At 37.8% G+C, this 18,550-nt stretch overlaps 1 long non-coding RNA gene across 1 annotated transcript; it reads right to left on the bottom strand.

Annotated features, from left to right (window-relative positions):
- Positions 1-7,667: 7,667 nt before the first annotated feature.
- LOC308563996 lies at positions 7,668-18,212 on the bottom strand. Its single transcript, XR_013999892.1, has 3 exons — positions 18,095-18,212; positions 12,287-12,479; positions 7,668-11,458 (listed from the first exon to the last, which is right to left on the bottom strand). It is a non-coding gene; the product is annotated as an uncharacterized lncRNA (long non-coding RNA).
- Between the last annotated feature and the right edge of the window lie 338 nt (positions 18,213-18,550).

Raw genomic sequence — 18,550 nt, 5'->3', positions numbered from 1 at the left:
TTTTTAAAGTACAATAAACACTTAATGGTGAAAGCCTCCTCTCTGAGCCTGAGTATAACTCAAAGATGCCCACCATCACCACTTCTATTCAACACTGTGTTGAAGGTCCCAGCCGGTGAAATTAGATAAATTAATAAACAAACAGTAGAGAGACTGAAAGTGAAGATTTGCAATAGTTGCAAATGGTTTGATGCTTTATGTAAAATATTATCTATTTTAAAATATGTTTTTAATGATTTTAAAGAGAGGGGAAGGGAAAGGGAGAGGTAGAAACACTGATGAGAGAGAAACATCGATCGGCTGCCTCCTGCACACTACCTACTGGGTATTGAGCCTGAAACCTGGGCATGTGTCCTGACCAGGAATAGAACCTGTGACCTCTTGGTTCATGGGTCTATGCTCAACCGCTGAGCTACCCCAGCCAGGCTATGTAGAATATTTAAAAGAATTCAGAGAAAAATTATTAGAATTATTGCAAGAGTTTAGCCAGGCACCAGGGTGTAAGGCCAATATCAAAATCAATTTATTTCTACATAACAATCAAATAATTTGAAAATTAAATGTTATGATTGCACCATTTATAGTAGTATGAAAGATACTAAATATCTGGAAGTAAATCTAACAAACATGTGAACACCTCTAACAAAAGTATAAAACATTATTTTAAAAAGGTAAAGAAGACCTGAACAAATGGAGAAATATATCATGTTCATGGATTACAGAACAATAGTGTGAAGAATAGCAATTCTCACCAAATTCATCTATAAGTTCCATTAAATCACAAACAAAATCCCAGCAGAGATTTTTGTGTGTGTGGAAATTGACAAGTGAATCCTAGAATCTGTAAGTAAATGTAAAAAGCCAACAATAGGTAAGTTGAAATTGAAAAAAAGGAAAAAAGAGGTAAGAATTGCTGAACCACACATTAAGACTTGTTTTTAAAGCTACAGTAATTAAGAGTGTGGGATTTGTGCAAGGATAGCTAAATCCATAACAATAGAAAACAGAGCTCAGAAACAAATGAGCACGTACATAGGCACTTGAATTGTCATCAAAGTGGTACTGGAGAGTAATACAAAAGGACAGTCTTTTAAATAAATGGTGCTGGATTAATAGGCTCTACATGTAGGGAATAAAAACTTGATCTCTATATCACACCATGCATAAAAATCAATTTCAAATGAAATGTAGAATTAAAAGTAAAAGGTAAAGAGGAAAGCAGCTAGCATATAACCTGTGAAAATAGTTTCATGATTGCCCTAGCCGGTTGGCTCAGTGGTTGGAGTGTTGGCCCTCGGACTGAAGGGTCGTGAATTCGATTCTGTCCAAGGACTACTGCCGAGGTTGCAGGCTCCATCCCCGCCCCAGTCATGGCATGGGCGAGACACAACCAATCAATGAGTCTTTCTCACATCCAAGTTTCTCTCTCTGTGTCTCTCCCACTCCCTTCTCTCTTTCTTAACAAAGCAATGGAAAAAAAATATCCTCAGGTTAGCTAAGCAATGATTCTTGCAGGAGGAAAAAATAATCACTGTATTGGAAAATTGAGGTGTATTAAGATTATCAACTTCTGGGTAGCAAAAGTCACCAAGAAATGAGTAGGCAAGCCAGAGTGGGAGAAGATATTTACAGCACCAAGAAAAGGCTTATATCCACATGTAAGGAAATTGAGTAAAAGACAAACAACCTCAAAGAAAAACTGAGCAAAAGACGTAAAGAGGCACTTTACAAAACAAGGTATAAAAATGACCTGTAGACTTTGGAAAGAGTACTTAACTTTAATAGTCGTTATGGAAAGACAAATTAAAGCCACAAAAAGATGATCGTATACCCCCACCAGAAGAGCTGAAATTAAGAAGACTGACAATGCCAAGGGTTGTTGAGAACAGAAGCACTTAGCACTGGCAACTATCATAAAAGGCTGATGGAGAGTAAATTGACACAACCACTTGGAAAACCGTTTAGCATTATATGCTAAGGTTAAACTTAAGCAGAGGTTTAGATTTGTCATTTAACCAAGGTGGGGGGCTGGCCATCAAAAAGGAAATTGTTGCATTAAAGAGAATGGACATTTTTGTAGCTCAGGTGTGCATTTTCTGGATGGCAGTGCATGCTCTGTGACATCATAATGCTTTCCACCTGGGTCCTGCCAACCCACAATGCCGCCCGCAATGTGTACGTATACAAGTTTCACAAAAAGACATGCTTAAGGGTGTTATCATTTGGGTGGGGTTTTTTGAGCTAATTTTCTGGCTTTTAGGAGATGTTCAGTTAACTTGTAGGACTTTAGGAGATGTTTGATTAGTTTTCATGATTTTTAGGAGAGGCCAATCAGTTTTCATCACTGGCATAAACGGGTGAGGCTCATTATGCAGAGTGAGACAGCGCAAGGAAAACTTTTTGTTCTCTAAAATCATATACGCTTAATCCAGAAGCTCAGGCAGTCGGCAGCTCTCTCTCAAAGCGTTTGCAATTATCCACAAAACATGCTTCCCAAGAGCTTTCTGAAAACTCAGAATTGGGGGTTATTTTCACACTCCCCTGTGTTTTCAGGCTTTCACTGGTTTTTAAATTAATGGGAAAAGTGTGACAAAACAAACAGAATTTTTTCTTATGAGAACCTATTTGAAAGCCCATTGTGCTTTTTGACAGTAAACACCAGGTAGGAAATTCAAGGGTTTTGAATGTCAGCACACACAATTTCTTATTTACTCTTAAAGAGTAATTTGTTAAGCAGTTTCTTTATTTGTGGTAATGAAATATGTCTAATCATCTCAAAAGCAGAATAACCACTATGAGTGACAATTATCTGACAAAAAGGATTAGGCCTTGAGAAGAGTTTACATAGCTCATGCTATCCTCTTTTGTGAAGTGACATTGAATCTATATCGAAATGCATGTGTGTGTGTGTGTGTGTGTGCGCGCGCGCGCCCACATACACAGGCACACACACATATATATGCATTGTTGCTACTGTCTGCCATCATTGCTGAGCATAATATCTGTGATGATGGCTTTGATATCACAGACATGTATAATCATGCTGTGATAGCGTTTGTCAGTTCTTCTATTGTGTGGGAGGGGTGTAACAAGGACCCCCTATGTAGCTAATAACTTCCAAGTATCTTAAGAAACCCATCACAACAATGAACTACTTTCATTTTCTGTTTGAAAGGAGAGGAGAGAAAAAGAAAGGATACGTGAAGTATATCATCATTCCCTCTACAATTTACGTGAAACAGCTCAGCACGGCTGTCACCTGAATAACATTCCCTCTCTACCACTCGTAAAATACGTCCATCTCCATACAGTTATTTCCATTCTGCGGTAACTTCCCTGTCATTCTTGAGAGAGCAGCACTAAGGGCAAGTTTGGTTTTTAAGGGAACTAACATCTCTTGTACTTCAAGTATGGTATTGAAGATGTTATTTATTACATCAGACAGAATCCTCCTTATAAAGATATCTTAGAACAATGTCCATGTTTTAGGCCAGTGAGAATTGAGCTTCTCATTAATAACTTATACTTATTTTCATCTCATGAATACTGGTTATACTGTAAACAAATGTTGCATTTCTCTTTGCCTGGGCTCACTATCAAGTTAGCAACCACCTTTGACGGGTATTTAACTGGACTATACTTCATGGTTACTGTGACCCAACCTTACATATGAATTTTATTTTCTCTTTCTTTATTCTTATTTCCTTTTAAAATTTTTATTGAAAAAATTGTAAGTTCTCTTAAATGCTTTTTGACAATGCAGGATAGGCATTAATAAAACAGAACCATTCAATACATTACTAATATACAGGGGAGGGAAAAAGTAGGTTTACAGGCTAAGCTTAGCTAGATGGTTCTTCTGGTCTCAGCTGAAATGGCTCATGTCTACTCCAGCAGGCCAGCCCACACTGGCTCCAAAGCGGTCATAGAGATCTAAGAGAGTAGAAGCCTGCCATACCTCTGATGGCCTAAGCTTAAAACTAGCACATGGTCACTTTGCCACATGTTCTGGCCAATACAAGTGGCCAGGCCAATCTAGATTCAAGGGATGGGGAAATAGACCACCTCATAGGAGGAGATGTTAAGTCATATTTGAAAGATTTAGGGTATGGGACTAGTGAGCATTATGTTCATATTTTCAACCTACCACAAAGGTTATAAAACATTTTTAAAGTTGACAAATGAAAACTGTATTGACGCGAGCAACAAAACAGGCAAGGACACAGGATAGTCCTCTCCAAAGGGTTGTCTATGCTGCGTAACAAGAGAGGAGGATTCCTGGAAGACATTTCAGGATTGAATGCAACAGCTGGCAAAAGGAAGGCATTAAAAACTGTTCATTGCCCGGCCGGGCGTGGCTCAGCGGTTGAGCATCGACCTAGGATCCAGGAGATCAGGGTTCGATTCCCAATCAGGGTACATAGCTGGGTTGTGGGCTAGGCAGCCAATCAATGACTCTCTCATCATTGATGTTTCTATCTCTGTCTCTCCCCCTCCTTTCCTCTCTCTGAAATCAATAAAGATATGTTAAAAACAAACAAACAAACAAAAAACAAAAACCCTGTTCATTGAGTGAATAAATTATTTCAGAGAATGAACTTTCATGGCAACTAAAGAAATGGGCAATGACTAGCATATTTTAAAAATCAGTTGTATTCCCCACATGCCTAGTATTGATTAGAACAAAGAGAAATAAATTATTCCAGATTATAAGAGTTCAGGAATACAAATAATTTTTTAAAAGGCAAATGATATACTAAAATGGGTAATGCATCTTGCATTTTGCTAGAGAGGAATGGACTTACCTTGGCTTCAGGTTCTCTTTGAGTATATTCCTATCAAAGGATAGAGTACAGTTAACTGTACTGTACTGCACATTTGAAAGATACTAAGAAAGTAGATCTTAAAAGTTCTTAACATGCCCAGACCGGCGTGGCTCAGCGGTTGAGCATCGACCTAAGATCCAGGAGATCGAGGTTCGTTTCCCCGTTGGGGCACATGCTCAGGTTGTGGGCTCCATCCCCAGTAGGGGGCGTGCAGGAGGCAGCCGATCAGTGACTCTCTCATCATTGATGTTTCTCTCTCTCTCTCTACCTCTTCTTTCCTCTCTCTGAAATCAATAAAGATATATTTTTTAAAAAAAGTTCTCAACACAAGTAAAACATATGTAACTATGTGTGGTAGTATGTGTTAACTGGGTTTATTTTGGTAATCATTTTGCAATATATACATATATCAAAGCATTATGTTGTTCACCTAAAACTAATACAATGTTATATGTCAATTATATCTCAATTTAAACTTTAAAAAAATAAAGCAGAGTTGGCAAATTCTGCAAAAAAAGTAATAATAATAACTCTGAGGTAGATCTCAGAATACAATCACCTGAATGTAACCACTTTGCTTCCTTTCTCTAAGGAACATGTGTTTATTACAGCTAAGGCATATGTGTTTATGTATCACTTGTGTTATTTAATTTTTTAAAGGATAAATCTTGGTTATTTAAGAAAATGTCAAAACTAGGTTCTGTTTGCAAACATAACTATATTTCAGTTTTGCCATTTGCTTTCTCAGGTTGCTTTCTCTGAGACTATTTACATAATCCAGACAGAGAGCTAATTTAACTTTTTTGGCCATATTTACAGTGAACCATTTGGGTTGTATATTGTGAAGTAAGGTAAAATCTAACCCAGCGTGTGAATAGTCAAAGGTTTTTTTTCACCTCTTTTCTTTGCAATCGTCTATAATTCTGGTATCTCTAGTGCTGTGCCTCCAGTTGCCAAGGCCTAGCTGCGAGTGCCAGGCCAGCTCCTAGCAACCCCAAGGCCCATTGACAGCACCAGGCCCATTCCTTGCTGCCAAGGACTCCTTTTCTCTCTCTCAGGGAGGGCGGTTAGCTGGCATGCACCTTTTGCCCTCTGCCTTCCACTTGTTCCTGATGTAATGCAGTTGGTGGAGAAAATATCTTGAGATCTCCAGGGCAAAAGCATGAGGACAAAAGCTATATCTTGTAAGTGTCTGAGGAACTTATAGAAGACACCTGTGTCCCTGATGGAATCAAGAAGACACCATACTGGCCCGCTTACCTCTGGTGTTCTTGTAAAGTTAAAAAAGGAAGGAAGGAAGGAAGGAAGGAAGGAAGGAAGGAAGGAAGGAAGGAAGGAAGGAAGGAAGGAAGGAAGGAGGGAGGGAGGGAGGGAGGGAGGGAGGGAGGGAGGGAGGGAGGGAGGGAGGGAGGGAGGGAGGGAGGGAGGGAGGGAGGGAGGGAGGGAGGGAGGGGAGGGGAGGGGAGGGAGGGGAGGGGAGGGGAGAGAGGGAGGGGAGGGGAGGGGAGAGAGGGAACTCCTTATTTAATCCATCCTTAGTTAAACTGATCTTTCTGTGATTCACAAACCTCCTTCTTACTTACATAAATCTCCAAGTAGAAATTCAGAAAAATCAGTTGGAACTAGACCAGGTAGAGAGCCGGGGAGGGAAGGCTGTGACGGTTCTCCCTTTCCACAAGGGTGGCTCTCTAACTTGTGTGGCAGCAGGGGCTAGTTCAGGAGTTCTCACTCCTCTCAGGAGAAAACAAATGGGAATAGATGTGATTTTTTACTCTCCTTCCCTTTTGCAGGGTTCCCTGGAAAGGTCCACAAGCGGCGTCCCTGCAGGAATGTGTAATATACATATGCTATTTTGCCTGAGCAACTTGGTTTTCTCTGGGGTAAACTCTCCTCCCACATAACTCCAGTGGGCCGACCTCTCCAGGGTCTCTAAGGATACCTCCAGGCCTACCAATCAGGCCCACATCATTGGTTCAGGGATGGGAAAGCGATGCTAGCCAAGCCCGTTAATGTCAGACCTGGGACTTTTGCCTGACTGTTAGAGATACTCTGTTTGCTTTGAGTTCACATAGGTGGTAAAATGAAAGCTAGAATGTCTGGTAACTATCTTTACCACCTCATGGGTGGTAAGAAAACTTTTTAAAGCATAGCAGGACAAATGGAAGTAATCTAAATATTCAAAACAGGGAAATGATTACATAAGTTGTAATATATCTAGTTATTTATAATAGATTATACTAATAACTATAAAAATGCTACAACACTAAACAAAACCAGCATATAACATTATATGTACATAATCATAATTGTGTAAAATCCTTGTGCATTTGAAAAAAAGAAGAGAACATTGGGAGGAAAATAATACAAAAATGATGATAGTTGTGTGGTTAAATATGATTATGAGAAACTATCCTTTTTACTAAGCTTTCTCTGTTGATTGTTATATGTGTTTTATAAATTAAAAATCATCATTTTGGAGCAAAAGAGCTAAAAGACACCTCGCCAATAAGATAAACAGATGGTAAAGAGGCATATGAAAAGATGTTCAACATCATATGTCACTAGGGAATTGCAAATTAAAACAACAATGAGATATCACTACACACCATTAGAATGTTCAAAACCCAGAAAAGTGACAACACCAAACGCTGGTGGGGATGTGGAGCAACAGGAACTCTCACTCGTTGCTGGTGGGAATACAAAACTGAACATGCTCTTGTCATATGACCCAGCAATTGCACTCCTTGGTATTTACCCAAATGAACTGAAAACCTGGAAGCAACCAAGATGTCCTTCATTAAGTGAATGAATAAATAACTGTGGTATATCCAGACACTGGAATATTATTCTGTACTAAAAAAAATAATTTTTTTAATCAGTTATCAAGCCATGCACAAACATGGAGTAAATGCAAACATATATCACTAAATGAAAGAAGTCAATATGAAAAGACTACATAATGTATGATTACAACTCTATGACATTTTGTAAAAGACAAAACTATGGCGACAATAAAAAGATCAGTAGTTGCCAGAGATTCATGATCAGAAAGAAGGAAGGAGAAATGAGTACAAGGCACACAGGGGATTTTCTGTAACTATTCTGTAATGAGGGATACATGTATTATACATTTGTCAAAGCCCATAGAGTGTACAACACAAAGAGTGAACCCTAATGTAAACTATGGACTCTAGTTAATAATAATGAATACTAGTTCATTAATTATAAACACACACTCTAATGCAAAATGATATTAAGAGATGAAACTGTTGTGGGAGGGAGGGCAGGGTATATGGGAACTGTAAATTTTGCTTAATTTTTCTGTAAACCTGAAACTGCTCTAAAAATAAAGTCTATTAAAAATAATAATTTTAATGTGGTTCACAAAATCATCTGTCAATAAATTCTAGTCGTGTTTTTTATTTAGTTTGCTTAAATTTTTAGTGTTGGAGTATTTCTCATTTGTAAATGTATTACAAATTTTCTACATAAATTTTAAAGCAAAATTATATTAAGAAAATGAGATTTTAGGCTGATGTAGATCTTAGAATATTTTATAGAAGCCATCTTAGTTAAGTAAATATTGGATTTTTTAACAATTTTTGATGTCTTTGTAACAGATTTACTCATGGTTTGATCTCTGTTAAAATATATTGGTGATTGAAATGGCATATTTTATTTAAATCCATATCCACTGGATTTTTAAATGAATGAGAAACCTACTTGTAAACATAGCAATGGCTTCATAATGCCCGCTTTTAAAAAATAATCCTTTTTTCCTCCCTTGAGTTTCATCTCAATCATTTATAACTATATCATCCACATTTTTCTATCAAGTCCAAGATCCTTGCAGGCACTGAGGTTGCCCACTCATCACAGTCCACAGGATGAAAACCTGCTTGCCTTTTCCTTAGGCATTTTAATGTTTCCATTTACTGTCCTTCTGTTATCGCCAAGTTCCTTAGTCCTTTAGGGAAAAAATTGTTTTCTTTGGAGGTTGTAGACCTTTCTGAGAGCTAGTATAAGGATCTATTATTGCCCAGATGAGGTAGCTTCCCAAGGTAAAAAGATCGATGTGCAGCCAGGTTGCTAAAGACAGCTATTTCAGCATTTAAATGGAACAAACATAGACTGAGCCAGAAAAAAAAAAAATAGAATCTATGGATAGGTAACATATGAGAAATAAAAGACATACTGCCTATCTTTGATTGAAGGCAACTATGAAAAATTAATAGCTTATCAGTATTTCCCAGATAGTTTCATATTCATAATGCTCTAATATAAAATTAAATTAAATAACAACTGTTAAAGCAGATAAGTAAGGTTGTTTTTTTATATTTAATTTTGAGCTCAATGGTCTTGAAGTTAAAATATTGATTTTTTTGGTCTACAATTAGCTCCCTAGGTATGGTAAGGTGCTGGCCCCTTTTATTACCTTCACTTCAGTGTGGTCAGGTTCATCAGCTCCTTCTACCCAGTAGATTTAAGGTGGTTGCTAAGCCAGATCCCGAGCTCCCGATACTAGCACTGCGCCCTCTGCTGGACACTGTTTCCATTTCCAAATCTACTGGGCCAGGAAGTGAATGCAACCCACCCCTTGGAACCAGGCAGACAACACATGCTTATTTTTTGCCCTGAATTCTTCCACTTACTCATTTCATTTATATCCTATAAGCATCTCCAGAAGCAAAGATGGTGAATAAAGAGATCTAAGCAAATCTCTGCTACTATTTATCAGCTTACCTCAAGTTTAAATACATGACATAATACTAGCCTCCTCGGGGGACACATTTGCACATGTGTTCAAACATGGCATGACCAATAATTTTCAAAGCCATACTTTTCTGTTTCAACTTTGATTACATAACCCTTTGATACTTGTGACCAGTAAAAATTAATTCTTTTAGAAAACACTTTTGTTCCTATTTCTACTATACTTTGAGCGTGACAAAGTTATCAAATTAAAAAATATATATTCTCTGGCATATACAGCTTTTGCCATTCACTGGAATTTTTTTTTTCTCCCTTTTTAAGATAATAGCTGTCTTATAGCACTAATTTTATTATTAAATTTAGGAAGTTCCAAATGAATAACACTAACTTGACCAAAGAAATATTTTTTAACCTCGTAAAGCAGCTTAGTTAATGGCTATGTGTTTACTTTGCAGTAAATAAAGAGCCCTTTCTGAAACTTTTATTTGGGGACTGTGAACACCATTCTGCATTATTGGTTCCATATTTGCATGCTGCTCATAAACCAACAGAAAAGCCCATCACTCCTTTCTCCCATGGTAGACCAAAGTGGTCAAAATAGGTACTGGTAGTGTAAGGCTGCTATTGTGAGGACAGCCTTGGGACTGAAATGCCAAAAATACAATAAAAAACCCAGGTACTATTCCTCAGGAAACCAATCAACTCCTGTCCCAAAGAAAGCTTCCTGGAACCTTTGTCTTCTCTTTTTCTTTCAAATCTCTTTTCCTTCCTTTTCTGATCTCCACCTTTAGGCCCCAGCCCAACTTCTCCTCATTCATCAGAGTGACTAATCTGAAATATCTCCCACTATATATGCAAAACACATTAGTTTTCACTCTGTTCAGGACATACATAGACCTTCCCCATTTCTCTCAGGACTTTTTTAATCCTTGAATTCTCATTACTTTTCTCACACTTTATTTCCACCTTTGACTTCATACATCTTTCTCTCTTCTTCTTCTAAGGCCTGGCAGTTGAATTGAACAGAATTTACATTCAAATAAAACATAAAACCTTTCCCCCAGATTTTCATACCAGCTACCTGAGATTGTACGTGTCCCACTAGGGAGTTCAGATATACTTGCTTAGAGTTTTTAAAAACAAGGTGATTTCATCCGCTTACTCCAGAGAGGAGGAGGGACTATTGAAAAACTGGTTTGGATTGATAAAGTACTTGTCTCTTATTTAAACAGCTCATCTTGCATCAACCTCTCTTTTCATTCACTAAAAAGGTTCTGCAGCGCTCCTCATCTGAGAGAATCAGGCCTCCCATGTCTGCTTTGATCCAGAAAAATCACGTTCTCATTAACACAAACATCTCCTGATCTCTGCCAATGCAATTTAGATTTTCAAATTATGTGTATGCATCACTTAGCAAAGTGCAGTCAGGCCCCAGGTCTGCCAGGCATTCAAACTGGGCAATCCCATGGCATGTATGTGGATTCATCCTAAAGAGGAGTCATGGTGATTATAATCTTGGTCCCTAAAGGAGCTGCAGTTAGCTGTGTATTCTTTATTTCAAGGAAAGAAATGTAGTAAGTTCCAAGAATGTGATTTCACATCTTAAAAAGCAAAATTTAGATTCCCATCTACTCCTCTAAGCAATAGAAAAGAGGAAAACAAAATTTTGTACTGAAAAAAAGTCCTAATTTTGGTGAGTTGAAAAGAGAGTAATGTCTTTAATAATATTTTAAATATGCAGCAATATACCTGTAACAATGTTGACATTTGGGAAGTAGAAACACACAGGAAGTTCTTATATCATAATGGAAATTGTCCTGGGTAAAGTTGGTCCATGTAAATGCCTTTAAACAATTTTTTTTCCAAACGCAAATCTTCAAAGTCTTCACCTCTGTTTTCTCGTTCCATTCCAATCTTTTCTGAAACAGAAAGATAAACACCAGCATAAAATGTAGCATTTAAGCCATCCAGATACTCTATAATTATAAAATGTGTTAGAATTTCAATTAAAAATTCTGGAGAATAAATAAAAAACATACATAGCTAACAGATGACACAAATATTGAAACTATCAAACATGGACTTTAAAGTAACTATGTATTTATATGTTCAGGAAAATAGATGACAAGGTGGATATTACCAGATAACTGGAACTTATTTTAAAAAATGGAAATTCTAGGACTGAAAAACATAATAAATGAAATTTGTATCTTAATACATAGGTTGAACAACAGACTGGAAGACTGGACATAGCTGAGGAAAGGATCAGTGAACTCTAAGTTACATAAGGATAAAATATCCCGATGGAAGTCTGGAAAGCAAAAGGATAGAAACTACATATTAGAGTGAAAGCGCCATGTGGGACATAATGAAAAATACTAACACACACAACACCATCTCCCTTCATAAGGGGAAAAGAGAGTCAATGAAGGGGGCAAGGGTAATATTTAAGCATCAACATCAAGAGATTTCCAATTGATGAAAGATATCGAGTCACAGATTCAAGTACTCTGAACTCCAGACAGGGCAACTGAAAAGAAAAACCACAGCTCTGCACCTCATGGTAAAACAGCTGAAAAGCAAAGACAAAGAGAAAATCACATAAGAACCCCAAAAGGGTACATTAGTTTCAAAGGGACAACCATAAAACTAAGAACTAACTCTTCAACAGAAAAGCTGTTAGACAGAAGACAGTGGATGATACAAATAGGATGGTGGGGGGGAGATCTGGCCACCAGTGAAATTACCTTTCAAGAGTGAAGTCACTTAGCCCCGCCAGGCGTGGCTCAGTGGTTGAGCGCTGACCTAGGATCCCAGGTGATTGGGATTCGGTTCCTGGTTCAGGGCCCGTTCCGGGGATGGAGGCTTGATCCCCAGCAGGGGGAGTGCAGGCTGATCAATGCAAGGACTCATCATTGATGTTTCTATTTCTTCTTCCCTCTGAAATCAATAAAGACATATACTTTTTAGAAAGAAGAAAGAAGGGGGGGAAAGGAAGTCATAAAGCAATTGGGAAAAGTCAAATTTAAAAGAACTAGTAATGTGGTAAATAGTAAATTAATTTATATGTTGTGATCAGTTGATTGTTTAGAAGTAGCTGGGAATTGTGATAGGCAAATAAAATCTTATTTACCAGAACTGAAAAATTTGTTCAATTTTTAAAAATAGCTATTGCTAATTCATTAGACAAATTTTCTACAAGCAAATAAAAGTTATCAATAGTTGATGATTTTTGAATGATTATGATGTGCTAAGCATTATGTTAGTATATCTCATTTTATCCTTTTGAGTTTGTTTATTTATTTTACATATTTTTGAAGTGAATGTCAGGCAGGTTAAGTAACTATTTACATTGAAAATAACAGATCTATCCCGGCCGGGCGTGGCTCAGCAGTTGAGCGTCGACCTAGGATCCAGGCCGATCGGGGTTCGATTCCCGGTCAGGGCACATGCCCGGGTTGGGGGCTCGATCAATGACTCTCTCATCATTGATGTTTCCATCTCTCTCTCTCTCCCTCTCATTTCCTCTCTCTGAAATCAATAAAGATATAAAAAAAAATAAAATAAAAAAACAGATCTATGTACAGAAAACTATTTTTGTTTATGTTGATTTTTTTTCATTAATACACTTAATCATAACTATATATGTCAACTGTCTTGAAAAGGAGAACTTAATATTCCATGCATTTTTTAAATGTGGCAATTCTTAGCCAATGTGTGAAACACGTTTTCATAAAGAAAAAAAAAGGAATTGTTTACATTGTTCAAATCCTAGCAATTAGTCCAAGTTATCAATTTATTGAACAAACTTTTATTAAGCATGTACTACATGTCAGGCATCATCCTTGGCACTGAAGATATAATACAAAACAACAGAGGTGTGTGGTCCCTGACTATGGAGCAAATAATAATATTAATTATAAATTAATTTATTTCCTTTATTAGATAACAATGAGGGAAGACAAATAAATAATCATAAATTCTGATGTGTGCTATAAAGCCCACAAAAGATGCTCTGATAATTATAAATGAATACTCTTTTAGATATAATGATGGGCCTGAATTAGGCATTAGATAATTATTACATACATTTTTCACAGTATCCTTTTATTTTCAAAGTCATTGTTCTTTATTTAATGGCATTTAGCAAATAACTACCTTCAGTCATAGAGTGTGTAACATGTAGTACTGTGCAGACAAGAGTTCAAATGTCTATTTACTAATTCACAAGTGTATTTTAAGCACCTTCTATTTTGCCAGGAAAGATTCTAGATTCTGTGGATTCAGCACTGAAAAAAATAAAATCAAGAAAGTCCCTGTACTCATGGAACTTACATTTTAGTGGCTACATCTGGGTTTAAATCTTGAATCTAACATTTTTAGCTTTATGATCTTAGATAAGTTACTTAACCTTTCGAAGCCTCTGTTCTTTTATCTGTTTAAAAAAAAAAAAAGTGGAGGAAGGGATGATGTGAGATATATTTACATACCATGTATGCTCAAGAAATAAAAATTAACCCAGCCTGTGTGGCTCAGTGGTTGAATGTTGACCTATGAACGAGGAGGTCACCTTTTGATTCCTGGTCAGAGCACATGCCTGGGTTTCAGGCTTGATCCCCAGTAGGGAGTGAGCAGGAGGCAGCCGATCAATGACTCTCTCTCTTCATTGATATTTCTATCTCTCCCTCTCCTTTCCTCTCTCTGAACTCAATAAAAACGTATTTTTTAAATAAAATAAAAAAAGAAATTAGATAGGCTGATAGTTCATGTAATTCATCCAATACATATTAGCTCTTGTTTTCTGACATGTATATTATGTCCTTTCTTAAAGCTTGCTTTACTTAGCTCTTACCACACATATTGGGGTTCATTTTGTTTTGGCCCGTAACCCCCTTTCCAATCTATTACATAAAGCATAAACTACACATTTTTAGTATTTGCTCTTTTTTCATTCTGAAAATTTGTTGAATTTGTACCCATATTTAAAAATTAAGGAGAACTTAAACCACTAAAAGATATCAAGACTCCTCATCTGGGAATAAATTAAGAATAGTAATAAGTATGAAAATAACTAGATTTCACTTTCCTTTGTAATTATGTAACCAAACTCAAATATTTTTTCTTCCCCAAATTAGAAGAGTTTTAAAATGCAAAATCTCTCTGCCTCTCCCCCCCATATATCTATTATCTATCTATCTATCTATCTATCTATCTATCTATCTATCTATCTATCTATCTACCTATCTATCTATCATCTATCTATCTATCTATCTATCTATCATCTATCATCTATCTATCTACTATCTATCTATCATCTATCTCTTCATTAGAAACAAAAAAAAAAGAACTCTTATTCTGGTCTTTTCTATATTTCTGGTTCATACCCAGTGGACAAGAATAAAAAGCATTCATCCAACCAGTAATTAGTGATCATCTATAAAGTACCAGGAGCTCTTCCAGACTCTAGGGAAGTCCAGGCTCCTGCTCTCATGGAGCTTGTATTCTGAAGTCTGAAGCATTAGCTCTGCTGCGGCTACTGGATGGAGTAGTGGTAGGAGCCTACATGTGAATACACTTAGAGTTATAGACGGTATTGGAGATAATCTAGACAATGTCCAGCCTAGTAGAGAAATCTGTATACTTGTCTTTCATTCCACCTTTTCTTGGATGCCTTCAGCGACAGGAAGTTCAGTATTTTTACCCTTACCATTTTTAATAGGTTCCAACGTTAAAAGTTCTTATATTTTTCTGGCTTTTCCATTATTTAAAGGCAGCTTTATATTTGTTTGTCAGCTTTCACAGTGACACAGCCCCCTAAACTGTGCTAAAAACATCCAGTCTTTTAGTCATTCTAAATGTAATATTGTTATCAGTATTGCCAATGTGCATCCAAGATCCATAATTATTTAAAATGGTTTCTATATTTAGACTGACCAGCTCAGAATATAGGAAACCATTTCTTTCCATTTTGGTTCAAGCATTTTAGGGTTGAAATGCCTTGATCACATTAACTGGTTGGTTCATATTAAATCTTTGTGACCATAGACTATTTCTTGTCATTATTACTCTATGGCCTTAGGGATGGTGATATGTGGGGAAAGCAGGTAAGCAAACAAGCCTAAGTGATTTCATATATTTCTTGATATTAAGTACAGTGCTATGTGACTTAATGACATTATTTTTAATTTATCAAAATTTAGGTATCAACTTAGAACATCCTTCGGGTCCAGAGCCAAAGGTGGAGTTTCAAGGTTACAGGAAACCAAACAGTTCCATAATTATTCAAATAAAATTTCTGGCACTGTACTTCTGTGAACAAGGACATTATATTAATATATTATTGTTATGCCATTTGAAATATGGATGTTTCCTGGCAGATAGGTTACAAAAAACAAGAGAGTATACCTAAGTATTTTATGACTTCTTGGAGAAAGCTGATTTCTTTAAGTCCTGAATATTTGTTTTATATAAATAAAATTTTTATTCCATTCAGTTGAAATAATTTGGGAGTTATTGGAAATGCTCAAGAATTCAGTTTTTAAATTTTAAGGATGATCCAAAAAGTCCAAGATCACTACACACACACACACACACACACACACACACACACACACAGTATATGCTTCTTTGAAAAATGATAAAACATAATTGTCCTTATTTCTAATTATTTTTTTCAAAAATAGGGGGATTAGAAAATATGTGACATAGTTCTAAGCAAAATTATGCATTGTTGAACCCACAAAGCAAAGAACATATAAAAACGTATAGAAGGAAAAAGTACTTTTCATATACGTGTGACTATCTATAAGAATTACAGATATAGCAGCAGTAAAAAGAAATTTTAGAATTCAATAAATGTTTAGAAATTTAAGACAATTAACAAGTTAAAAATTTTTGAATTTTGAAATTCTTATTTAATGAGAAATAGAAAACTAAAATAATGATATTAATACAGTAAAACAATATTAATGACAGGGTTTACAAAGGCTTTGGAATTTCAAATATTCCTGAGTCTTCTTGAAGCACATAAAATTAAAATGATGCAGTCACAATTTGTTTCTTAACTGTTTTATATTCAGTAATTTTTAATGAAATGACTAAATTAAGCATAACTTAGTACAGCTTTAATGTAGTTATGATGAATCTATTTTACTTGATTAAAAATGATAAGACCAGGGAGCCTTAAATATTATCTTAAAAGATTAACTAGTGTGCCAATTACAAATCTAGGAGAAAGGTATTTATAAGGGAATAACTATTCTGACAGTAACTTCCTTTTGTTCATTTCATTTAATTAAAGACTCAATCAACTTTCACTCTTAATACTAAAATTTTCCTAAATTACACATTGGCTTGCAAATGGAAGGGCATGCAGCCGGGCTAAGACAATTTAAGACTACTGAAGATTCGGCAAGTAATCCATTTTTTATTGGGGGGAGGAGGGAGCTACGTGGCAGTGTAGAGTGATCTAATTAACTAAATAATCACCAATTCTACATTGCATTTTGTGTTACATGCCATAATATGAATAAATACCAATAAAAATCAAATTATACGGGTACCTAAATGAGGATGAGGCCTTCTCTGCCAACAGGTGCATTAATGAGTAGAAGCCTCAATTCCTTAAGACTGAGTCCATGAGGCAGGTATTTTCACCTGTCTTTTAGGGTGACCAATTAACCAAAGTATTTATAAAGTTTCCTACTGTGGAAAGTAGGTGTGATCATCTGTATATGTTTATTTTGTCCAATAAGAGGGGAAAGCTTGCAAAGGGACAGTTTTGATCTATGCATTAGATTTTTATTAAAATACAAATAAATGGTCCTAGGTAACAATTTGCACCTGAGGAATACAGATAACTTTATCTACGTTTAATTACCAATCTCCTCTAAACTGGTAAAAGGTCTTCTCGGAGCAGCTGGAGTGAACAGTTCCTCCCTCCTCAAGCCCTGCGGGGTGACCAGGTGCGCGCATCACCCGCCCTGCCTCCGGCCTCAGCCCTGCGCCTCCCATCCCTGAGGCGCCAGCACTGCCCAGGGGGCCACTGCCCTTGGGTTACGCAGCCCAACGCAGGAGGGTCTCCAAATGTTAATAAAAATCCATTTCTTTGACCAAAGAAGGCATTACATTTTTAAATAATCTTAAAAAAAAAAAAAAAGAAAGAAAAACCAACAACAACAGAAGAAATCGGTGTTCTGTTTACGTTTGGTTTTAGGTTTGAGATCAGGAAGCACCTGAAAGACGGTGTTAAAGGAAGCGGGCGGGGACTGGCCGGGGACTGCCTTTTGGTTGAGCTCAAAGTGACCAAAGTTCATCTGCATTATCCTACCACTAAGACTGAAGCGTCCTGCCCTGGGACCCCCCACCCTCCAGACAAGAGGCGTGCACCGAAAAAGGACCCTGCCGAGCGCCACAGTAAATTCAAAACCAACTACCCGAGGCCCACGGGCCGCGCCAAAGACGCGCGCGAGGTGGGACCGGGGAGCCGCGCGCCTCTCGCCTCCCAAGCGTCCGCTCCCGCCTCCTGGCACCGTCCGGGAATGTCACCTGCGCACCTGCTCGACTCTCCGGGTCGCTCCTTCCCGGGCTCGGCGCTCAGGACGGCCTCTAACACCCCTTCCCAGCCCCGGCCGCCGCCGCTCGCCGCCCCGACCCCCGCCCTCGCCGCCGCTCCGGAGCCCGCCCCCGCGGCCCCGCCCCGCCCCGCGCTCCCGGGCGCTGATTGGCCGCGGCGCTGACAGGAGGCGGGGCCCGGGAGTCCCGGCCGAGCCCGCCCCCGCGTAAAAGCCCCTCTCGGCGCGCGCTCGCCACCTCTCTCCTCTTTTCCTCTCCCGCTCCCGTCCTCCCTGGAGCCGCACAGTGAAAATGCGCACCGCGGACCCGCTAACAGGCACAGCTGTCATGTGAGAGCGCACATGCTCTGCCATCCGCGCCGCCTTCCTTTCCTTTCTGTTTCCTCCTTTCCCCCCTGGCGCCTTCTGCCTCTTCTTTGTAACTAACAAAACCACCAC

Source organism: Miniopterus schreibersii (genome assembly GCF_964146895.1).
Source record: "Miniopterus schreibersii genome assembly, chromosome: 11".
NCBI classification, from domain to species: domain Eukaryota; kingdom Metazoa; phylum Chordata; class Mammalia; order Chiroptera; family Miniopteridae; genus Miniopterus; species Miniopterus schreibersii.
The sequence above is the reverse complement of the archived record's forward strand: the minus strand, read 5'-3'. Positions and strand labels throughout refer to the sequence as shown.